Source organism: Engraulis encrasicolus, chromosome 11, assembly GCF_034702125.1.
Source record: "Engraulis encrasicolus isolate BLACKSEA-1 chromosome 11, IST_EnEncr_1.0, whole genome shotgun sequence".
Lineage (NCBI taxonomy): Eukaryota > Metazoa > Chordata > Actinopteri > Clupeiformes > Engraulidae > Engraulis > Engraulis encrasicolus.
Window position 1 is genome coordinate 1,933,222 of NC_085867.1, and position 24,345 is coordinate 1,957,566.

Below are 24,345 nucleotides of genomic sequence, written 5' to 3' on the forward strand. Positions count from 1 at the left end.
TAATGGCCTAACTTCTACTGTGTCCATTGACAATGGGCAGAAGCTGTGTAGTTTTTGAGTAACTGGAATAGTTCTTGCAGATTCCAACCTTTTCAACAGGTTCTCAGCTTCATGATGGTACATCTCTGTTGTGGCAAACTGGCAATGAGATGCACCATCATGAAGCTGAGAACCTGTTGAAGAGGTTTGAATCTGCAAGAACTATTCCAGGTACTCAAAAACTACACAGCTTCTGCCCATTGTCAATGGACATTAGGCCATTTTCCGCATTCAGAGAAGGAGTTGAAAGAGTGAGCTCAGTAAAGGAATGTGTTACATTTTCAAGCATCAAAGGGTATGTTGTAGCTGTATATGATGGCAACTGGTGGCTAGCATGTGTTGAGGAATGTATGCCGAGCACTGGAGAGGTGAAACTGAACTTCCTGCATCCTCATGGACCATCTCCATCCTTCACTTTTCCCTTCAGACCAGATAGACTTGTCATGGATCATCAGGATGTGCTTCTGGTAGTGGAACCTAACTGCAACGGGACATACTTATACATTATCTACAAAAGACACAGCTGCTGCTTCAAATGCACTGGTAGAGTACAAAATGAGAGTGTAGCCATTGATTATCTCTTTAAAGTATGGTAAAGGGAAGATGACACAGGTACACAGAGAAGGAATGTTCAAACATTCACATATCATCATTTGGTGTGTATAAATGGACATCTGCCTTAGTTTCTGAAACCTGGGACCATGGAAACTGACCATTTTTGTTTTGTTTTTGTTTTGTCATGTGATGCTACTATGGTATTACCATATTATTAGTAAGTGGTCTGTATGATGCCATATTTGTGAGTCAAATTCTCTCTGAAATGAATAAAGAACCGAACACCAGCATTTGAGGTGTTGCTAATGACATTGCCGGCTACGTTTGGACAAGGAACTGGCCATTTTAAAATATAGGTTTTTTAGATATTCAATTTTTAATTTTTCAATTTATCATAATTCATATTCTGAGAGTTGTTGTATTCCAAGCTGATTGTGTAATATGTAGAGCCAGAAAAGAGCTTTCAAATAACACCACAGGCATCTTTTTGTGACTAACACTGACTGATATATTCAAGGCTGAATGTATAGTGTCCTACCCTAAAATGTGAACCTTTCCTAGTCTGTTTCTCCCTTAATATTAGTGTCAGATTCAAACCAATGCAGTTCTGGGGTGCTACCTTGCTACTAAAAAGGCACACCAAGTATGATTGAAATCCGGATCGGTCGGGTCCCAAAGCGTCTGATTTCACGTGAAATGACCCTATTGGCTTTACATCAGACAGTTACAGGTAAGGATATATTGCATTTTTTAAGTGTATCGCTATCGGCTGATACACGTGTGGTTTTGGCCGATACGCAATATTTATTATTATTTTAAGTTTTATTTTTCAAAAGCACCAAGAAACTTTATTTTTGTATTACTTGATTTTCAGACATTACTTGATTGTTAGAGTGGGTGTTTAAATGTTACACCTTTTACCTCAATTTGATAATGTTAAATAAATGTTTATTTTTCACTTGAGACCTGGAATGTTTGTCATTTCTTAACCTTTTTTTACCCATATCGGCCTCAAATATCGGGTATCAGAAATCGGGTATCGACCAAGGGTGATGGGGGGGGGGGGCGTATCAGTCGACCCCTAGTTACAGGTGTGATGAATACGACTCTTCCACTTCCCAACCTCACTCCATGACCCAAAGTGATCATCATTAGGGTAGTTGAAAACATTCACTCATTCCAACAAAAGAATACAGGGCATGAACAGACACATGTCAAGTCAACGGAAGATGATTAGATGTTGCATTGTTTTGTGTAGTAGCAGTAGCTTATGCCTGTAGGCTATCGGCAAGTGCTCGACTAGTACGAGTATGAGAATCATGAGCAAGTATCTGGGCCAATATTGATAACAGCAGATATGTGGACTTGGGACTCGAGACTTGAACTTGAGTCAGACTTGAGCACACAAATGACTTGACTTGAGACTTGACTTGGCAATATTAGGAATGACTTGTGACTTGACTCGACTTGCACACTATTAACTCGAGACTTGACTTGACTTGACAGTCTTAGCTTGCAATGACTTGCAAGTCTAAATGTAGTTATTTTTTTGCATTTGTTTGTCAATAAAAAAATGAAATATTAAATGAATTGTCCTTAAACAATACCAGTAGGCCTACTACTTTTGTTTAGAACACGACTGACAAACGGGGACATGCAGAGCAGTGTGGAGAGGTAATGAATTTATGACCAAAAGTAAGTATAAAAGTTAGACTTGGACCTGGACTTGACATGGCTTTGGTACGACTTGGACTTGGACTTGACTTGGTCAAATGTGTCTTAGTACCTTGTGATTTGACTCGGACTTGACTGGAACGACTTGAGACTTACTTGTGACTTGCAAATTAGTGACTTGGTCCAATCTCTGGTTAACAGTATCGGTATCTGTGCATCTCTAGACAAGACACAACTTTAAGTTCTATTATTTGTATAGACCTGGTGATTGTGTGAGCATGCACACATTTTTTGGGTAGTGATTTTATACATGTTCACTGCTAGATCGATTACTGTGTGTCTGTAAGGAAAATTTCACCCACAAACACCTCAGACAGACACCACACACACGCGCACACACACACACACGTATTGATCCCACAAATGGGAATAGATAGGAGGGAAAGGAGCAAGGCTAACTGGCTTACAGCTCCTCTGTGGTGTGTGTGTGTGTGTGTGTGTGTGTGTGTGTGTGTGTGTGTGTGTGTGTGTTCTCCGCCTGCCATCTCCTGCAGAAGACGAGCTCTATGGGTGTGGATGAGTAGATCTTTATCTCAGCCCTCCCTCCTCTCCAAAGAGTCCCCTGGGGACCCTCGCTGACTGGCACACTGTCACATCCATCTCAGGCATCAGACCAGACAACACACACACACACGCACACGCACACGCACACGCACACGCACACGCACACGCACACGTACACGTACACGTACACACACGTACACACACGCACACGCACACGTGCACGCACGCACGCACGCACGCACGCACGCACGCACGTGTGTGCGCGCAAACTTCAAATCACACTCACACATGATAACACACACCAACACGCTATCATCCAAGTGAGTAAGATAACACGCCGACTTCAACCGTGTATCGCGTTTGTGCATGACGACTTACTGCAAGTTAACTCATGCTCCACAACGGCATGTGACCGGTTAGGTTTAGGCATGCTTTGGGGCAGGGCACAATTTCGCCATCCCACTTGCTTGTTTCGCTGTTCTTGGCAAAAGTAAAGCTGCAGAAACCTTGCTTTACTGATACTAACAGGTTAGGTTTAGGCATGGTTTTGATGGTAACACTTTATTTTAGGAATATATCTATAAGCACTAATACATACAATGTGCCTGTATAAGTAACTTGTAAGGCATGTACAAAGCAAAATCAAACATTTGTTAGGCATTAGGGATGCAAATTATCGATTAATTCATTAATCATTAGTTGCTAATCTTATCGATCGACTTACGATTAATTGATAAGCGGCGTTTTCCCCCAGAAATCTCAGTGTGTCTTGGAAAAAAAATACTAAATCTTCACATTTTAATTAAAAATTGAGATAGAATAAATTTAAGTGTGATTTTATTTCAATTATTTAATCCAAAGCTGATTTAAATATTGCCACTATTCACACCCTCTTCACACACACTCTTCACATGCCCATTTCACCTGAGTCTCGTCTCGTCTTGTCAGTTGAATTGTCGGTTAATTGCAATTAATGGTTTTTAATCGATTAATGCATAGGTCGATTAAAGTCGATTAATCGATTAATCGTCTGCATCCCTATTAGGCATGTATTCGCAAATGTCTTGTTCATGCACAATAGGGGATTTATTACCAATTTAACCTTAGCAAGGACCTAGTAGGCCTTAGCGTTTGCTTCAAGGTTTCAAGGATTCAAGGATATTTATTTGTCATCATGTACATAGAGACACTTTCGTGTCACTTGTAATGAAATGCGTGGCCGTTGCAAAACAAGTGTGCAGAAGAAGGGTGAAGAAGAAATAAAATAAAAATAAAAATAAAAGGTGTGTGTGTGTGTGTGTGTGTGTGTGTGTGTGTGTGTGTGTGTGTGTGTGTGTGTGTGTGTGTGTGTGTGTGTGTGTGTGTGTGTGTGTGTGTGTTCAATCAACACACACACATGTAGTACATGCCTTACAAGTTACTTATGCAGGCATTAACATTGTATTAGTGCTAATAGATGTATCCCTAAAATAAAGTGTTACCGTTTTGGTCAGGGCACAGCAGAGCATTTCCGCGTTTAGCGGCAGAAGTTTGCTGCGGCAACAGAAATTCACAGACACGGTCGGTGGGAAAACTATGCAAACATTCTCAGGCAACAAAAGTGCTTTTTCCCCCAGAGTTGAGAACCACGACTTTACTTGGAAACTAAGGCATCACCACCTCAACACGGAATGCGTTGCCGTGAAATAAGTATGCATGATTGCAGTCTGCACTGCAGACAACCACTGTCATTGTCCACCACACACTGATGAGAACTTAAACCTGGAACATCCTTGGATGGCTATCTACTGTGTTGGGAGATTGGTCATGTGTGTGTGTGTGTGTCAGAATGGGGATTAAAACATCTAAAACTGAATCAAGCCAAAGTGATAGAAGTAGGCTAGCGGGTCCAACCTCATTCCCAGTGCTGTAACAGCTAATACTGTAAGACATAAATACATTTATAGCCAAGTCTGGACCAAAGCTAAATGGCTTATTTATTTTGTGCAAGTGTGAGTATGTGACAGCCTAGTGTGGATACTTTTGACATGGTCTGAAATGTCACACAGAGACAGACACGACAGACAGACAGACAGACAGACAGACAGACAGACAGACAGACAGACAGACAGACACACACACAGACACACACACACACACACACACACACACACACGGTCACGTCAGAAGGAAGCAGTCAGATCTGTCAGCTTCTGATTAAAAAGGAAAGAACAGCACCTCTGCCACTAGTAAATCACTCAAACCACAACCAATTTCTGACACACAGTCAGCACACAACACAAGCTCAGGCTTTTCATAAAGGACTTCCAATCACATTTCCATTTAAAAATTCTGGTTATTTCATAAATCCATTGTATCCCCGTCTGCTTTTATTCTTATATTAAACAAATGAGTGTGTTGCCCAGCAGCATGAGCAATAGCATTGATATTGCAATATACAGTAACAGCCCTAACATCACTCCATAACTGGACACTTGCATTTTCTTCCCAATTTGAGTGTGATTTCAACAGAACCCAGAATTTATGAAAGGTCCAAACGATACAGATGGCAAAGAAGCCTATTTGTCATTAATGATTGTTTTAGGTTAGAAAAAAACAGTTTTTGGATGTGGACAATATGAACAATATGTAGTACAAGTTAGCAAGCCAGAGCTAAAACAAAGCACAGTGGACTTTGGAAACTGCCTACTTGACTACTTGGTGAGCAAGTCAACAGCTACACGTCAACTCGTATATGTCCAGCTAATGGGTCTGCCTCTGTAGCGTAGCGTAGCCCTCCACGCCAGATGGTGTGCTGTACTACAGCCTCTCAGACTGCTGAAGTTGGCTAATGAAACAGCTGTGCAGCGTGTAACTGGCTGGGCTGGCTGGCTGCAAAGCTTCTGGGCCTCTCCTTGGTGACCAGCCTGTTAGCACAGACAAGATGTAAACCTGACGCTCTGGGGGCCACTCGACTCTTACAAAAGGGGATGGAGGGAGAGGGGGAGGAGAGAGAGGGGTAGAAGACAAGGAGGAGGAGAGGAGAGGGAGGTGCTGCGTGCCATGTCAAAAGAGAGTGATTGTGATAAATTTCCCCAAATACACCAATTTTTAATGGGTGGATCACTCCTGATGAAGAAACTGTGAATCGTATATTGTATTGGCACTTCCCGTCTCAAGACATACAGTCTTTAGATGACTTATTTGCTTTGTGGCCATCTTTACAAAAGGTTGGGGGTGGGGGAGAAGAGTGGGTGGGAGGAGAAGAAGGGGAGGGTTAAACACATATTTGACCTTCTTTGTGGCCCCTCTAACAAACATATATATATGACTGACTAATGAGGCCTAGAGTGCATTACAATATGCAAACTTGCCTCCTCTACTTGTGATTGTCTCCTCGTACCAGGAAGTAATATGTAATGATGACATCACTGACAACAGCATTATATTTCAATATCATGCAAAAGCTCAGTTGTATAGTCTTTTTTCTCATTTGCAATTGGGATGGTGAAAGAAAAACAGTCCCTCAAAAGTTGTTGTGGCTAGGCTGACAGCTGGGAAACTTTATCGTTTTCTCCACGGAGGAGGGGCCAGGAGGCGGGACGAGGAGACAAGCACAAGTGGAGGAGGCAAGGTTGCATATTGGAATGCACTCCTAGTGTATGCCTACCACCCTGCTCAAGGCACCCCTTTAGAGCCCTACACTACTAAGGACGCAACACCTTCAGCGTTGCTACTAGTCAGGTCAGGAGCAATACAAATATCGGTTCTGAGGTCCCGAAAAACACGGGAACTCCTCCCACTTTGTCGGGAAGCAAACAAAGGGAGGCGGGTCAACCATGACATTTGGGGAAATGTTCATTGTTATGGTCTTGGTCAAAGCAAGTCTCGAAGAGATTTGAAAGTCGATGATAATCAGGCTACCCCATCACCTAGATGAGTTCAGGGTGCAAAACCAATAGAGATGTAAGAGCTGGGTGATATGACATAAGAATGATCAAAAGATATTATATATTTCCCAGTTATACTCCAACATTGATATTTAACATCTCAATCCTAATGTGGATCTTTTTTAATGAGATTGTGTTATGGGGGGATTTTATTAAAGACAGGACATTTGAAGAACTCCAACTCCCATTGTCATTGTGACACAGCAGTCCACAGAAATGTTGACTGCACACAACGAAATTGCATTTATACCTCTCCCGTGCAAGAGGGCAGCCCCCAATGGCGCCCCAAGGGAGCAGTGTGACGGGACGGTACCATGCTCAGGGAACCTCAGTCATGGAGGAGGATGGGGGAGAGCACTGGTTAATTACTCCCCCCACCAACCTGGCGGGTCGGGAGTCCAACCTTTGGGCTACAAGTCTGACTCCCTAACCGCTTACCCATGACTGCCCAAAATAAGTGGGAGAGAGAGACAGGGTATAGGGATATGGAATTGGAACCCGGATCCAGATGGGCAATCAGCCCAGATATGGTACAGATGTTTTGGCACAGTATGCCACAACAACAAACTATTTGAATCCATCATGCCCCACACCAAAAAACAGATAATCACCAATAATGGCACATTCAGGCCAACTGAGAACCGTGCTGGTGCCGGTTTCCGCACCCCATCATGAACCGTACGTCGTGTTCACGCCATAGATCAGGGGTGTCGAACTCAAATTGACTGAGGGCCAAAATCACAATCTGTAACAAGGCCGCGGGCCGATATTTTTTTTATTTATTTTTTTTAAAGGACTAAAATTGTGCGTACATGCACTTCATACTCATAGTTTCACACACTCTTTCCCATCAAACTGTATATTATAGTTTAGATGTGTCTGCACATCCTGTGACACACCAAATGTCATTTTCAAGTCTTGTTACATCAATGATGCACTGTATGAGGGCCAAGTGTAATACAAATTTGAAATGATCTCGCGGGCCGAATAAAATGGCTCCGCGGGCCAGATTTGCCCCCCGGGCCTGAGTTTGACACCCCTGCCATAGATCTTAGCGTTCATGAACTGAAAAGAACAGCAAAATACTTGTTTTTTTCTCCACGAACCGTGACAACAACGTGGCAGTCAGTAGGTTCATCCAGGTAACACAGTCACAGGCACAGGCACCAGCTCCATTCTGGTTGGCCTAAAAACCACCAAAGAGTTGTTGGCCCAAAATGACAGTTTCAGGGATCTATAATGTGATCAAAGCAACATGCAATTGATCACCATAATGGATCATCATTTTATCAAAATCTTAATTTTTGTTTTTGAGCGATGGACACTTCACGCACTAAACAGCCGCCATGTTGACAATGAAACGGAGGAAACGTGGCGTTCAGTTCAGTAGAAGAGTTTGGTCAACTGTCTCCTAATTCTGTAAGTAATGTCACTGAGACACCAACCTTATCATGCCAAGCCAAGTATTGTATGTGTGATAGTTGACATTTGGGGTAAAGGAGAGGTAAATACAATCACGAGACACTGTGCAATGTAAACAGTAGCCAACCGATATTTTGCCAAGCCAATGCCATGCAGCAGTCACTTCCAGCGAGGGCACAGTGCATAGTGCTCAAACTTTTCCACGGCACTATGCCTTGGAATACCTCAGTGCAGTGTGTGCACTATGCACTAACCTCCTAGAGAATCTGAAGAAGACTGTTGAGGTCGAAACGTCATCCTGCCATGAAAAAATTAAACACAACAAAAAGGATTCTAAGTGTGCGGACTCCTCACTCTGAAAACTACAGCTGTCCTTCGTCCTGCACCTTTCCCTGGGATGTGCACAATCCTCTCCTTCAACTCACCTTCCCTGCCTGGCCACACAAACCAGTCATCTAGTCTCTCCCCCAATATAGCCAGTGATCGCTCAGCCTAGCCAGCCTTCAGGGAGCCCAGTATACATCTCGCTCTCCCTTTCTCTTTCACAGAACCTCATCTCTCTCGCTCTCCCTTTCTCTTTCACAGAACCTCATCTCTCTCGCTCTCCCTTTCTCTTTCACAAGAACCTCATCTCCCTTTTGGCTACCAAGCCGTCAGAGAACCGTGTCGGTGCCCGGCGCTCCCGCCATCTTGTCTCGAACCCACTACAGACATGGTTTGTTTTTTCCAAGGCAAACAATGGCGGCAACGTAAATGTCAGCAGGTTCATCCAGGGCCACAAGCAGTAAACTGGACCATGTGGTGTGTGAACAGAGGTCTGGTGCGGACACCGGCACTACAGCGGCACTGTTCCCTCAGTCTTGAAAACAGCGTCTGTGATCTGTGACTGTCCAGCTTCCCAGTGGCATCTCTGTCCCTTTTGCAGTCTTCACAGTCTTATTGTGGCCACAGAACCACCCAGCTAGCAGCAATGGAAAGAAACTGAAGAGAGCGAGCACTACTGTTTAGCTCTCTATAAGGTAACACACACACACGCATACTTTTTTTAGTGAAAAATAGTGACGCATAGGCACACAAACACACAATGGAATGGTCTGGGGAGAACTTCAACTATCCCTGCTGCACACACGCACACATCTTGCCTGAGGAACTCTGCAAACTGCTCTGACTGCAACAGTACAGCAAAATACACACACACATACACCTTTGCTTCGACACTATCTAGACTGGTAGTGATGTTGCTTGCTTTGAGGTGCAGGCAGAGAGAGAGGGTGCACAATGTTAGTGCATGTATGAGTAGGCAATTGAGCAATTGATTTAAAAAAAAAAAATATCAAGATTTTGATAAAATGATGGTCCATTATGATGATCAATTGCATACTGCATTGATCCACACTGCAGCGGCTTTTGGGGGTCAGAGCAAACGTCTCCCCATCGGAGAGAGGAGCGGCTGGGGTTGGTGTTGATTAATTAGCACCCCCTGACCGAGTCGAGAGAGGAGCAGAGGTGTTGCAGCTCGCGGGCTGCCAGGTGGGCGGGGGGGGTAAAGGGAAGAGCGCGGGCTACCAGGGGGGGGGGGGGGGTGTAAAGGGAAGAGCGCGGGCTGCCAGGGGGGGGGGGGTGTAAAGGGAAGGGCGGGCTGCCAGGTGGGCGGGGGGGGTAAAGGGAAGAGCGATGCAGGAGCCCCAGGAGGGTCCCTGGAGGCAGGGTTACCAGATACTGTATGTCTGATCAAATCCCGCCCAAAAGATGCTTAAAAAAAAATCACCAAGAGGCACTAAATTCCGCCAATGTCAACAAATTGCATTGATTTCTATGGGCATAGAACAGCAGAAAAAAACCGTGAAATGGCCGATTTTTCCCGTTTGCACCCGCAGACGACCATCCCAAGTAGCCCAATTGGGTGGGTAACCGCCCAATCTGGCAACACTGCCTGGAGGAGACCAGGCCACGGTCAGCAGACCTGCCCAGTCAGCAGCATCCTCCCACAGACGTCTGGCCTCTCTCCCGACACACACACACACACACACACACACGCACACACACACACCAATAGTGCACATAAGTACACTAAACATTAATAGAGCAGCATGCTGATACCATGAAACACACATGCTTTAGGCTACATATGAATGGTTCAGATGCAAACCCCCCTAAGTGCCTTTTCAGATAATAATCTTAATTCATTGTTATTTAATACAAAGCTATCAAAATTGCATATTTGTTCATTGTATTTATGTAATATAACTATTTATATATCTTATCAAGTACATGAATGTAAACCAAACCAACAACTGGGTTCTCTAAAGATATAGAAGTGCTGGTCTTCAGAAATGGAGTTAGGGGGTTTTGCATCTGAACTCTATGCAGCCTAAAGTCTGGGTCAGAAGTGCAGAATACAATCATTGGACAGATCACCAGGCACGTACCATGAAGCGTGCACGCGCACTTGCATGCAGAAACGCACGCACACTCACTCACACGCACAAACAAAGTCTCTTCAAGACTTCAGTCTCCCCAGGCAATAAATCTTCAAATTTTCACATTTCCTGAGAGAGAACCAATCAATTTTGAGCCTTTACAACAGCTTGATGGACCATGTTTGGGGCAATAACAGACCAGTTCAGTTAACAGGGGATTGAAGGAATGTGTGGTCTAACTTGGAGCTAGACGTGCCTTTTCCTTTAACAGAGAAATTTTGTAGACGTTTATGTGGCCAGACCTAAGTCTCAAAGAGACTTTCAGTTTCAATAGCCAGGCTAACTGGTGGTGACCAACTGGCTAGTCAATTCCTTAGAATAAGCTATATTCGGGCCCTGCCGTGGCCAACCGGTAGGGCACTCGCCTGCCTTGCGGCTGACCCAGTTTCGATTCCCAGCCCGGGTCCTTTGCCGACCCCTCGCCATCTCTCTCCCAATTTACTTCCTGTCCACCTCTCACATCGTCATATAAAATAAAAGTCGAAAAAGACCAAAAACAAATATTTTTTTCTTAAAAAAGAGAGACTTCCATTTGCAATAGCCAGGCTAACTGGTGAGTGACCAACTGGCTATCCACTTCCTTAGAATAAGCTATGTCCAACTCAAAGAGCACCCTCTAAAGTTGTATCATGAATGATATTCGAGCATGACTCTGTTGCTGAATGACTTAACTGCAACCACATTGGCTGCAATAAAGCGACCTCGCTATACAGACATTACACAGACATTTTCATGGTTCAGTGAAGGCAAATTGGTGTAAATTAAATCAGGCCATCTGGGGAATAGGGCCTACCCACAATGCACTGCATGGTAAAAATCATGTTTGGAAAAGTTTTACAGACAGACAGAAAGATGCAGCAGCAATGGGGTCTGACTCTGATTAGAAGAGATTGGCTAGGGACATGTCGATTGTACATTGGCTAAGGACATGTTGACAGCTGTCAACTTCGTTTTGTCTGATAAAAAAGGGTTAAGTTCCTGGAGGCTGGACAAGTCACTGCTTTTTTGTAATACATCATGAATCATAGGCCTACATACACCTAGATCCCTGTAGGCCAACATTTTGTTTTTCATAGGCTACTCATGGAAAATATTGTGCAAGATACAGACAGTAGCTTTACTGAAAGGGACAGGATTTTGTTGGAGGCACACAGGCATACAACCACCTTGAGAGTCAGATATTAAGATTTGCTTTTGGGGAAAACTTTCCTTAGTAGGCCGACAACAGGAGATACCTCACAACGCTGATCATCTGAATTAACCAAGAGCATGTGACCATACCGATGTGGACATGTTGAATTCAGGCATCAAAAAACATTGTGAACACACAGGTGAACTCATTACAGAACAATGGAGAAAATCTGTGCATTTTAGTGTGGCTCATTCATGAAAAAGCAGAACTATTTATATTCATAGGTGAGAACCCCATAGCCTATAAATGCCTAAACCCATTAAAGGTGCCCTATTATGCTATTTAGAATAACTTTCATTGTTAATATTTTGCTTTACTGTAGTGGAGTTGATTTTGAATGATCACTTGTTTTCATGTCCATTATTTTTTATCATTGTGTACATGCACCCTACGCCGCCTGTTTGAAACGCGTGGAAGTGCAGAATGTTAGACCCTTCAACATTCTGAAATCTCGACGCAGCATGGAGCGTTTCATCAAGCATTCTATTACTAATATTACGTCAGCAGCACAGCTGTTTTTGACCTGGAATCCAACCCTGTAGCCTATGTCTAAAGTTGACAGCCAAATAGTTCACCCAATGTCCACAATTAATCTGAAAAGGACGCATCATAAGTCCCACGTTGTTATTTGGGCACCTTGCTGTGTCATTTGCTGAAACCCAGTCCCTATCCAATGCGAGTCTTCCGTGCATGGGCTTCAGTTTGATTTCAAAATCGCTTGGGACAATTAGGCTGCCATTAATCTGAGAAAGGGTTGAAAGTGCTGGGTACAGGCTATTGCTTCCGATTTGAGGTTTCATGAAATAATACGCATATTGCATATGATGCGTAATAACGCGATTGTGACCATATTTAAAAAAAAAAAAAAAAAAAAAACTAATAGCCATCTGCGCTGTCTTGTTTATTTCTGATATCCTGCGCTGAAGAATCTTTATCTCAAACATTATTAACGCAACAGTAGGGGCCTGATTATTTAACCCGCTGTCTAGCATTGCATACTGTAGCCCTAAAGTTGAAGTTATCAGCCAAGTTTACTGCTCGCAAACAGACAAGTGTCGTGCTGGTCTAGGTGGGAGAAGTCTAGATCTGCTGTTGACAGGTGGAAATTTGAAGACAAAGAATGTTCTGGGATTGAAATCAGATCACATTCCCTTGTTAATGACAAGTTAACCTTCACAAAATAGGCTATCCAATAAGCTAATCATCTGCAATTGCTGTACACAGTTCAAAGGATAGGCCTATTTATTCAGCGAAGTTGTGGACATTTTCTTCGCTCCCGCGGCAGCCCCCATCTGCTGTCAAAGACGCAGTCCGAAATTGAAAGAGTGCGCCCAGTAAGACAAGGGCACGACTTGTCGGACTCAAACCTATCAATTCAACGTCTGTCAGTGATATCGTGACACCCTATTTGTGATATGAACTCCGTGTTCAAATTCGTCCTGTGGTCTATTTGCAAGCCAGACTGAATAGGCTACTGAGCGCACGCGTTGTTGGCTTTTAAAAATGAGTTCCTCTTTGCTCGTTGTCTGTAGGCCTAATGCACAATGGTGATAGGCTATGTTTCATAAAAATACATTTCAATGTATTTTCAGGTGCATGGTTTCATTTTAGTAGGCTAACTGCATTTCTATTTAGTCCCCGGCAGAAATGATGCGCCCACTGGATTGGAAGCGCAATGGGCAGTCCTCGATGGATTGGTTTCATACTGGGTCTTATAATAACGCCTAGGCCTAGTCTCGGTTTCGTGTTTTTTTTTGTTCGCATTTATCGACAGGACAGGATTTTTTTTATATATAACAATAGGCCCTATCCGTTTCAGTTTCATTGTTTTTGGCATGCCGCCCGACGACTCGACCAGTTTTAAACGACGTCAAGCCAATATCCACGTTGCTCTTGCAGATATGATGAACAAAACTGCGTTGCATTTTAATTACTGAATTGTAGCCTACGCATAGCCTAGGCTATACTAACTGGCTAATCCTTGCCAACATTGCTGATGCAAACGGCTGCTGGTCATGTCGTGATACCTATTTGGATAACATCAGCGCACGTCTTCTAATTAATGTTATGCTTCAAGCGGCAATACGGTGTAGGGTTTTCACATCTTACCGGACAAAAGTTAGTCTTACCAACAGCATATGCAAAACGGCCCTGAAGCGAATAGAGAGAGAAAGGAGAGATTCGAGTCTTTCACCACCCCACTTTGAAGTGTTTTTGGATTCTCAGTGCGCAACTGCGTTAACGCGTTCTGCCTGTTTTCGACCTTCCTCATTCAACTGTTTCTGACCCGTTAGCCATAGGCCTACCAACCGGTATTTTATCAATGTAAAATGCAGCTTTAATATCACAATGAAACAAAAATATATAACTTGGGCCACAGGTGAGTGTAGCCTCCAGTCTAGACCGATGCTGTAGCCTATTGACGGAGCCGATTTATGAATTGAAAAAAAAAAAAACATGCGTAATGGAATAAACTTGTGGATGGCGAAATCCTACACTATCCTTGTAGGCTACACTATTCTTGTACACTATTTTGTACACTGAGTGGTGTATTCACAAATAGGATACATCTCATCACAATACTGTCAAATTCAGATAAGCCTAGGCTATGTGGCTGCGATGAACAAATGCGCATTAGGTCTACTGTCTCTGCAATTAATAAGTGGTCTGTGACATCGTCAACACTCCATCCCATAAGCAGCAATGTTAGGTACAGCATGACGTAGACCCGTACCGGAAACAAAAGCTATAGAATGTTGAAAACCCAACCACGCGTTCTCTGACAGTTGAGAAATAGCGTTCCTGCGGCAGAGAAATTCTCCCCCAAGAGGCCAATTTGTGAAATGCAGCTTTCACCAAGCTTTTACATACAACAGATGCTGTGTAACCCAATAAATGGGTAGTGGACATGAAAAAGCATAATAGGACCCCTTTAAAACCATATGTTGCCTCAATCTCTGCCAATGAATGCCGGACTAAAACTTTCACGGCGAGACGTAGCCTATCAAAGTTAATCCATTTGACTTCGGATGTGATGCAGGTGGATGGAAATTAGCTGGCTCACTATGTATAAGACGATGTAAAACACACGCACGCACGAATATAGCCTAGCCAACAACACGTCTGTTGTATGCAATGAGAGCATAATGTCAATGTAGCAATTATTTCCTCTTCAGTGTTCCGCCTCGGGGCGACGGTGACTGATAAAGATCAATATCAGTCCTCAGAGACTGTTATCAAGGAAATAAAAAATGGCGATCCTCTAAGACAGGTGTCTGTAAGGGCTTGCCCGTGGACAAATGGTTCTTTTCCACAATACTATGATGACACACTGGCGAACACCCGCATATGGTGCTGACCACTTATCTTGTCTTCTCCTCCACGCGTTAGCCCGTTTCCTTGGGGAATGAAAGCGACCCTGCTACTCAACCTATCTTACTACGGAGGAGCACGACAACGATTCTGAAAATACACACGGGTTTTTACGGAATAAAACAACTTGGTGATTCTCAAGGAGCACTCACGACATACCACAAGACGCAACAGACAATAGCTGGATGCAAACTCACGCTTCTTGCACACATCAACACCCCCCGACCCCATGTCTTAAAACTCACCGTGCGATGAATGAATAATCCACTGAAAATGTGAATCCATCAAAGAAAAGTGTGCGGCGGCTGTCGTGCGGGTGCGTGCGCACTATTCCATCCTCTGTATTGTTTGTTTCTTTTTCTCTTCTCGGTCCCACAGTGCACGGTGGTTGATTTGAGATCAACGATTAGTGGGGCTACGTGAATGCTAAAGGGGGGGTTGATACAGACGCGGAGAGTAGGAGGCGGAGCCAGTGCGCGCAAGCAGGCACACACACACACAGAGAAGATTCACTCAAGCGTGAGAGGGGGTTACAAACAACCACCTCGGATGTCGCGTCAATGCCCCCTACCCTCCCTTTCCCCTAAACCAAGATGTCATCGGAGAGACCCCTTTGGCGACTGGTGGTCACCCCCCAACGCGACATCTGCACTGCCGCCCGTGTCTGCCCTTGAATGATTGCAACATGGTGAGAGGAGAAGGCGCAAGGCGCGCCAGCCAGGACGCACGGCACGGGGTGGGGAGTGGACGCGCACACCAGTGTCACCATCTAGAATAGCAGCGCCGCGCGAAATTGGAGGGAGGTTCCACTGAAACCATCTCTGCTAGAAGTGATTTGAGAATAATTTGTCAAAGGGAGGCGACCCAGATCAGAACAGATCAGGCGTGTAATGTATGCATTGCGATGTGGTCCCACACAGCCAAGGAGGGGCACTGAGGGAATTCGGACGTGTTGCGTTGCGTGCCTTTCACCTCAAGTGTTGATTGCCCTATTGCTCTATTAGATATTAGAGGGTATATAGCCTATGAGAAACCATATTGCTTCTTTTTTTACAAAGCCAACGCCTGGCATTTTCATTTTCTGCGGCACATTGATTTCTCTTTAATGAAGCGCATTCATTGTTGTACAGACGTTTACCTATTGACATTGCCATACCACACCCTTTACGTGTTTTATGTATCGTTAGAAGGAGGCAATTGGATTATGCTGACCATGTGTTTTCCCTCCTACATGAATTCAATACATGATGTGTTCTCTTAATCAATATGCTCTCTCTCTCTCTCTCTCTCTCTCTCTCTCTCTCTCTCTCTCTCTCTCTCTCTCTCTCTCTCTCAACAGAATCAAATGTCTCGTGGATGAGGGGATCTGCCCAAACTACACACATCATTGCCGCATCTGCAGCCTAGAGAGAAACATTACTGGCTGTCCTTAGTATAAAACAATACAAAACAAAGGGCTACTATCATGTAGTTTCTCAACACACATACAGACAAATGAAAATACACTGAACCGATGGTGAACAAATGGACTGGGTTGAAAAGGCCAAGTCCAGTTGAAGTAAACATATGGTGTGAGGATGTAGGGTCAAGTTTGGAAATGATCCCTCTCTGCATTGGCATGGACCCACTGACATGCACCTCTGGTAGTCCAGCCCTGCCCAGACAGACTTGAGAAAGGGCCACATCTAGGGTGCATTCCAATATGCAGACTCCCGTCCTCCAGTTGTGCTTGTGGCCTCGCCCCGCCTCCTGGCCCTGCCTCCATGGAGAGAAAACAATCAAGTTTCCCCACTGTCAGCCTAGCTAGTAGCTACAACAATTTTTGGGGGACTGTTCTTCATCTACCATCCCGATTGCAAATGAGAAAATGACATTATTAGAATTGTGCTTTTGCAAGATATTGAATTCATTTTCTGTCGTCAGTGACGTCATCATGAGGTCACAACAAGCAGGCAAGTGAGCAAGGGAGGACGGGAGTCTGCATATTGGAATGCACCCTTAGTATTGAGCCTTTTCAGTCATGTGACCTTCGTAAAGCGACCACCATTTTGGGCATGAAATAGCGATGTGAATCCATTTGAATCGGTTTGAATCGGTTTGAATGCGAGTAACACAAAGCTACAAGCCTGTGAGTGAGGCAGCCTCTGTGTCTGTGAAAGTGTATGGGTCAAAGACGTCCGACATGTCCTTCAGTGCAACGGATACTTTTGCTTACTATAAATGCAAAAAAAGAGATTTTTTTTTTAATTATTTTTTTGGCTTGGCTTTCATGCATTCACTTTTCAAAAAATTGTTATGAAATGTCATGTTTCTCACAGTTGCAGTAAGCAAAAGCATCTGTTAGCACTGAAGGACAGTGTCATGTTGAACGTCTTTGACCCGTATTCAAGTGAGAGTAGGTTGTCGAAGATAAAAAAATAAAAATAAAAACATGTTCATCTTGATGTGAATGCACTGACCCAGATGAAACATTTATAACGGAGGGCATACACCACTTGAGAGACCTGTGAAGACGGAAACAGGCTTTGGATCTAACATCCTCCCTCTCAACCATATGCTTATGTCCAGACATCTGCTAGTAACAGGCCTCACAACAGGCCATGTTTCTACGGTCTGCCAACGGGGCAAAACGTGCTTCAGTATGTACTGTATTCGAACTGACTGACTGACTGAAACAGCTTTGGTAAGAGCCAGATATAATCCAGCCCTTGTCTAAACTGGAAGTGAGAGGTTGTTCACAGAGGAGAAAGGTGATTGCAGGGTAAGACTAAGTGAGATTGTAAGGGAGATTGTAGTGAAATAGGAAAAAATGTCTAACATCTGCAGTTCCCACCTGCTGGCCTGGAGTGATTCATTTTCACTTGTGAAATAGTAGAGTAGAGTAAATGTGGGGTTTTGCACCTTTGAGTTCGTCATCAAAAGCTGGCACGCTGCTGCTACTTTAGCTGCACAGACAGACACTGCTGTCTGGCCTTCTCTGTTTTGAGAGAGAGAACAGATCAGCTCTGCCATTGGTCAGGTACCATGGCCAGGGCCGGATCAAGATAGCCTGGGGCCCCTAGGCTACATGTTGCTCTGGGGCCCCCCGGAAGGCAAATATTGCGACAAATTTACATAGACAGTGTCATAATTACGAGCTAGGAAGTAAGGATAACATGTCTACCAACTGTATTGAACACAACAGATACATTTTCAACATTGCATCTTGGCATTGTTTCGGCAACTTTTTCCACTTTTGCCCAATCAGGGGCCCCCTGGCATTAGGGGGGCCCTAGGCTTCAGCCATATCTAGCCTGTGGTGGGGGCCCCTGGCAGGTGGGGGCCCCTAGGCTTCAGCCATATCTAGCCTGTGGTGGGGGCCCCCTGGCAGGTGGGGGCCCTAGGCTTCAGCCATATCTAGCCTGTGCATTAATCCGGCCCTGACCATGGCTGCTGTACTCTACTGTACTTGATATAGATCAGCATTGTCACAAAGATAAGATTCATCTCAAGGAAAGTATGTAGGCTATAGCCAGTGTGCCAGCTGTCGTAGGGGAAGGCTCTCTTGAGAAATTGGAGGTGTGCCGCCCAGGGTTGCCAGATGAGACGGATGATTTCCAGCGCAAAAAAAATGCTCAAAACCCACCTGGAAGCACTAAATCCGGCCCAATTTGAACTAAATTCTCTTGATTTCTATAGCCATAAATCTGCAGAAAAACCTGTTCAAATGCCTTTTGTACCCACAGATGGCCATCCTAATAATTTGGGCGAGAAACCGCTCAATCTGGCAACACTGGGTGCACCCTACCTGGAGCATGAGCGACTGGCCAGTTATGGGGTTTGTATTGTTTTGTACACCGTTCACGAGGAAGTTAAAGGGATATTTTGCTTTCAGATGCAATTTCAGGATGAACCTAAAAAAAGCATTGCTCATGCTGCTCAACCTCAATTTCTCTTTCAAGCACAGAGTCATAGTAGCTTCTACTTTGCATTAATTCACAACTAATATACTTCTCATATAAAAGATGAATGCCCCTTGTAACGTTTCTGGACTCTGTATTTACTGTGCTTTTCTAATATAGTAGGCCTGCACAGGGCCGGATTAACGCACAGGCTAGATATGGCTTCAGCCTAGGGCCCCCACCTGCCAGGGGGCCCCTGATTGGACAAAAGTGAAAAATTGCAGAATTTGGACAAGATGCAATATTGAAAAATTGATCCACCGTGTTGAGAACAGTTGGCAGACATGCTATGCTGAATTTCTAGCTCGTAATTATGACACTGTCTACGTACATTTTTCACAAAATTCTGGGGGGGCCCACAGCAACCTGTAGCATGGGGCCCCAGCTCATCTTAATCCGGTCCTGGGCCTGCATGTACACTATATAATACAGCCTACAGTAGGGCCTATGTAAAAAAGATGATGGGAATAGCAAATCCATTTTGATTCATTGTACATCCTGTCACGCTACACCATTAATGGCGATATTTCAGCACACAGACCTGAGAAAAGCGAACCTCCGTCATCAAGAATGAATCACACGCACACGTGATGAGGAGCCATGGATCACTGGATGCCGAGGCTGTTCAGGAGCGAGGGGTGTAAATAGGCCACATGTTTATTTCCTTGTTTATGGCTAGGCAGCAGGCTACATTGCCGCATCAGGAGCAACAACCGTGAGAGAAATTAATAAGACAAACACCACAGAGCAAATTACTGCCTTGTGCTATACAAGTTTATCCCTGTAGCAGGACATCTCCACCAACTGTTCCACTCGGTCACATTTAGCTGCAAACCTGCAAGCTGCAATCATGTGAACTGAAAGTGAAGTGAAGTGAAAGCCCATTGGGAAACTCCAACTCCCATTGTCATTGTGACACAGCACTCCACAGCACACAAGTGAACACTGCACACTGCACACAACGAAATTGCATTTATGCCTCACCCGTGCAAGGGGGCAGCCCTCAGTGGCGCCCCATGGAGAGCAGTGCGGTGGGACGGTACCATGCTCAGGGTACCTCAGTCATGGAGGAGGATGGGGGAACTGCATCAAACACACAGCAGGATTCTGTTAACGTTGACTGTGCATTGATGTGAATAATTTGACAAATTCTGTTTGAGTTTGAGTTCCAAAATTGTTTTCGCAATATGTATATCTGCTATTTACAATTACAGGTCAGCAAAACGTGTTAGTATTTAACATAAAGTGTATTAGTTCTGAAGGGCAGTGATCAGAGGCGTGCACAGATAAGGAAGAGGTGGTGCTAAAGCACCTGCCCCTTTGCCCTACGAACGTTTTTTTTTTGTCACCATGTCCTGTGGTCCATAGTGCCATGATAATCTAAAAATACTTCACGATCAAATTAAAAGCAAGAGCCAAAATGCCCTGATGTGCTATAGCCTAGTAAGGCAGTTGGAAGTTCCACATGCCCCTAGCACCTAATTCAGCACCTGCCCCCCCAAAAAAATGTCTGTGCCCTCCAATGGCTGTGATCACTAATTTCACCTTCATCACAGTATGTGGACAGTAAGTCACTGTAGGTCACACTTCCTGTTTGCCAACCACAGTACACAGTAGATGTCCTCCGTTTGAAATGGGGCCAACTGTAGCCAGCCAGATGCTTGCTCTATTTTGTCTGAGTGCTGCTGATGAATAAGGACACATCTGGAGAGGAAGGCTGGGTGTTAGTTACAGTAGTGTGCACACAGCACATTGTGGCACCTCCAGTATAGCATGTCCTCTCCTCAGTCCTTATAAAACTGAGGACTGTGTACAGGGGCGGATCTAGCCCTTTTGGGGCCCTAGGCAAAATATCAGCGTGGGGCCCTCAAAAGTCATTATATAGACATAAAATTCTGTGTTTTGGTGCTATTTAGGTGTTTTTTTCCTCATATATATCTTTGATTACTTCGTATACATGGCAATGCCCACTTTTTGTGTGTTTACTGCAACTGGTGTGACAATTGGGGCCCCTATGGAGGATAGATTTGGTAGGGGCCCTAGGCAATTGCCTAGATTTGCCTAATGGTAAGTCCGCCTCTGACTGTGTATAAAACTGAGTGTCATAGGCTAAACCTGATGAATTTTAAATAGCCATCATCGTGAAACTATAGTACTATGATACCGTATCCTCTATATTGTATACCCATCATACACAACTGACTGAGTGAGCAAACATGTCGCCTCTGTTCCATGTTCCATGTGAGGGATGTATCCCACATTTGAAGTGTCTTACTATGATACACCTACGGTCTCATCTTTTGAACAATTTTTGATGAACCTACATTACTCATAATATCATGCTAAAGGTCTTATGCCCATCATCCAGCAGCATCTATTCGTAATAATGTCATTAAGATTTCCCCATGATATTTGTATTTGTATCAGAAGACAGCAGTGTTGTCTTGTATTCAGATTACCATATCCAGGCCAAGGCAATGCTTCCCCCTTCGCTGCAGACATTGCTCTACTAAAGCCATCTCTCTCTCTCTCTCTCTCTCTCTCTCGCTCTCTCTCTCTCTCTCTCTCTCTCTCTCTCTCTCTCTCTCTCTCTCTCTCTCCCTCTCTCTGGGTGTATAGGCACTTCAACAGCCATTTGTCTGTTTTCTCCTCTTTTCCGTCACATTGTAAAGGCAGGAAGTGATTTATCACAAGTGACATTAACTACTACCACTACCCTCCCCACACCACACCACGCACCACACGGCTGTGCACGGCTTTGCCTTTGCTTTCCTCTCTCTGCTCCCAAAATGGCTCTCCCTTGGGTTAAAAAAAACACTGCTGTTCCCCCCTTGGTGCTGTAAACAGTAAATACACACTGCACACACCTTCCGCATGGCGATTTCTTTTGTTCCCCCACACCTCTAAAAACACTGCAAAAATGTAGCCTGGGAACTCCCATACTGCCTTTAGTTCTACACAATCGTTTCGATCTGAAAGACAGTATGGCGAGGATGACTCATAACGTACAAGATCATGGGATCTGTGTCATAATGGCCAAGCATTCCGACCTTAACAGTTTCTCTGCCCAATCAGAGAGCAGGGCAGTGTGTCATAATAGCCAAGTATTCCGGCCCCATATGGAATTTACAATAGGCAACTCCCCAGACCTAATCTCACTTGTGATTAGGTCTGGTGTTAACCAGGCAAGCAAGAATGTGGAAAAAAGAGAAAAGGGCTGGTCTCGTTCCCTGGTAATCAGTCTGGCTGCAGCCTTGGCTAATATTGATTTAGATATTAGCTTTCTGTAGGGGTGGGGTTGCCATGGTAATGCAAACAGGCAATGAGGGGTTGGGGGTGGGGGGGGGGGGGTGTTGTGTGTGCTGAAGGAAGGCTCGAAGGCCATGAGGGGTGGGGGTGGGGGGGTGGGGGTGTTGTCTGCGCTGAAGGAAGGCTCGAAGGCAATGAGGGGTGGGGGGTGGGGGGTGGGGGTGGGGGTGTGTTGTCTGCGCTGAAGGAAGGCTCGAAGGCTCGAAGGCCACCTCTTTAAATCAATGTGTACCCCGACACTCCAGGCTTGGCTGAGGAGCCTCTAGTGCGTTTTTTTTGCAAATGAGACACACCGACGAGGATGAGGAGAGGAGGATGAGGAGGAGGAGAGGCGAAGAGTATAGACGCTGGCAGAGAGGAGAGGAGAGGCGAGAGGAGAAGGAGTTTACTGCCCGCCGTGTATTTGTATTTGTAACCCGCTCTTGTCTGGCATCTTCATGCACAGTGCAATGCAGGCACTTCTTGGAGCAACAATATTGCAGTCTTATCTTGTCCTCTCTCTCGCTCTCTCTCTCTCTCTCATCTCCTCTCTATCTTTCTCTCTCTCTCTCTCTCTCATCTCCTCTCTATCTTTCTCTCTCGCTCTCTCTCTCTTTCTCTCTCTCTTTCTCTTCCTCTCATCTCTCTCTCTCTCTCTCTCTCTGTATTTCTCTCTCTCTCTCTGTATTTCTCTCTGTATTTTTCTCTCTTTCTCTCTCTCTCTCTCTCTCTTCTCCTCTTTCTCTCTCTCTCTTTCTCTCTCTCTCTCTCTCTCATCTCCTCTCTCTCTCATCTCCTCTCTCTCTCATCTCCTCTCTCTCTCATCTCCTCTCTCTCTATCTCTCTCTCTCTCTCTCTCTCTCTGTATTTCTCTCTCTCTACCCCTCTATCTCTCTCTCTCTCATCTTCTCTCTCTTTCTCTTTCTCTCTCTCTCTCTCTCTCTCTCTATCTCTCTCTCTCACTCTCTCTCTTGCTCGCTTGTGTATGTGGGTGAATAAAAGCTTTACATCTGTTGTGAATTTTATGAATTGCAAAAGAGGAGATAATGTGGTTATCCTCTCAGCAGCACAGATTAGTTTATGTTGGAGAGTGTGCGTGTGTGTGTGCGTGTGTGTGTGTGTGTGTGTGTGTGTGTGTGTGTGTGTGTGTGTGTGTGTGTGTGTGTGTGTGTGTGTGTGTGTGTGCGTGTGTGGTGTGTGTGTGTGTGCGTGTGTGTGTGTGTGTGTGTGTATGTGTGTGTTTGTGCGTGTGTGAATGTATGTATGTGTGTGTGTGTGTGGGGGGGGGTGTTTGTGCGTGTGTGTGTATGTATGTGTGTGTTTGTGCGTGCGTGTATGTATGCATGTGTGTTTGTGCGTGCGTGCATGCGTGTATGCACGTGCGTGTGTGTGTGCGTGCGTGATTCATGTGGTTGTGTGTGTATATGAAAGAACTTGAAAAAAGTAGGAAATGGCACTTTGTGGAAAAAAGTGACCCCACTCGAAACCAGTGGAACGCTGGCTGTGATTCAACCCCTCTTCCTGTCCCTAAGCATTCCTTAACGCTGGGGTTGAACTGAACGCGTGGGAAAACAACGAGGAAAACAAACAAAGGGGATGGGATGGGAATTGGGAAGGGGAAACAGAAAAGCAGGGGTGGAGAGAGCCTTGCCTGGTTAACACCAGACCTAATCACAAGTGAGATTAGGTCTGGGGAGTTGCCTATTGTAAATTCCGTATGGGGCCGGAATACTTGGCTATTATGACACATTGCCCTGCTCTCTGATTGGGCAGAGAAACTGTTAAGGTCGGAATGCTTGGCCATTATGACACAGATCCCATGATCTTGTACGTTATGAGTCATCCTCGCCATACTGTCTTTCAGATCGAAACGATTGTGTAGAACTAAA

The 24,345-nt window shown here is 44.7% G+C and overlaps 1 protein-coding gene across 2 annotated transcripts in view; it reads right to left on the reverse strand.

The window, feature by feature from the left end:
• The window catches only part of plppr1 (phospholipid phosphatase related 1), an 83,047-nt gene extending 67,181 nt beyond the window's left edge, over window positions 1–15,866 (reverse strand). Inside the window, exon 1 of one of the 2 annotated variants that reach the window (XM_063209789.1) lies at window positions 15,473–15,866. The gene's annotated coding sequence lies outside the window, so the exon portion shown is untranslated. The remainder of the gene's footprint in view (window positions 1–15,472) is intronic. The other variant, XM_063209790.1, reaches the window with a different exon arrangement.
• Window positions 15,867–24,345: the final 8,479 nt, after the last annotated feature.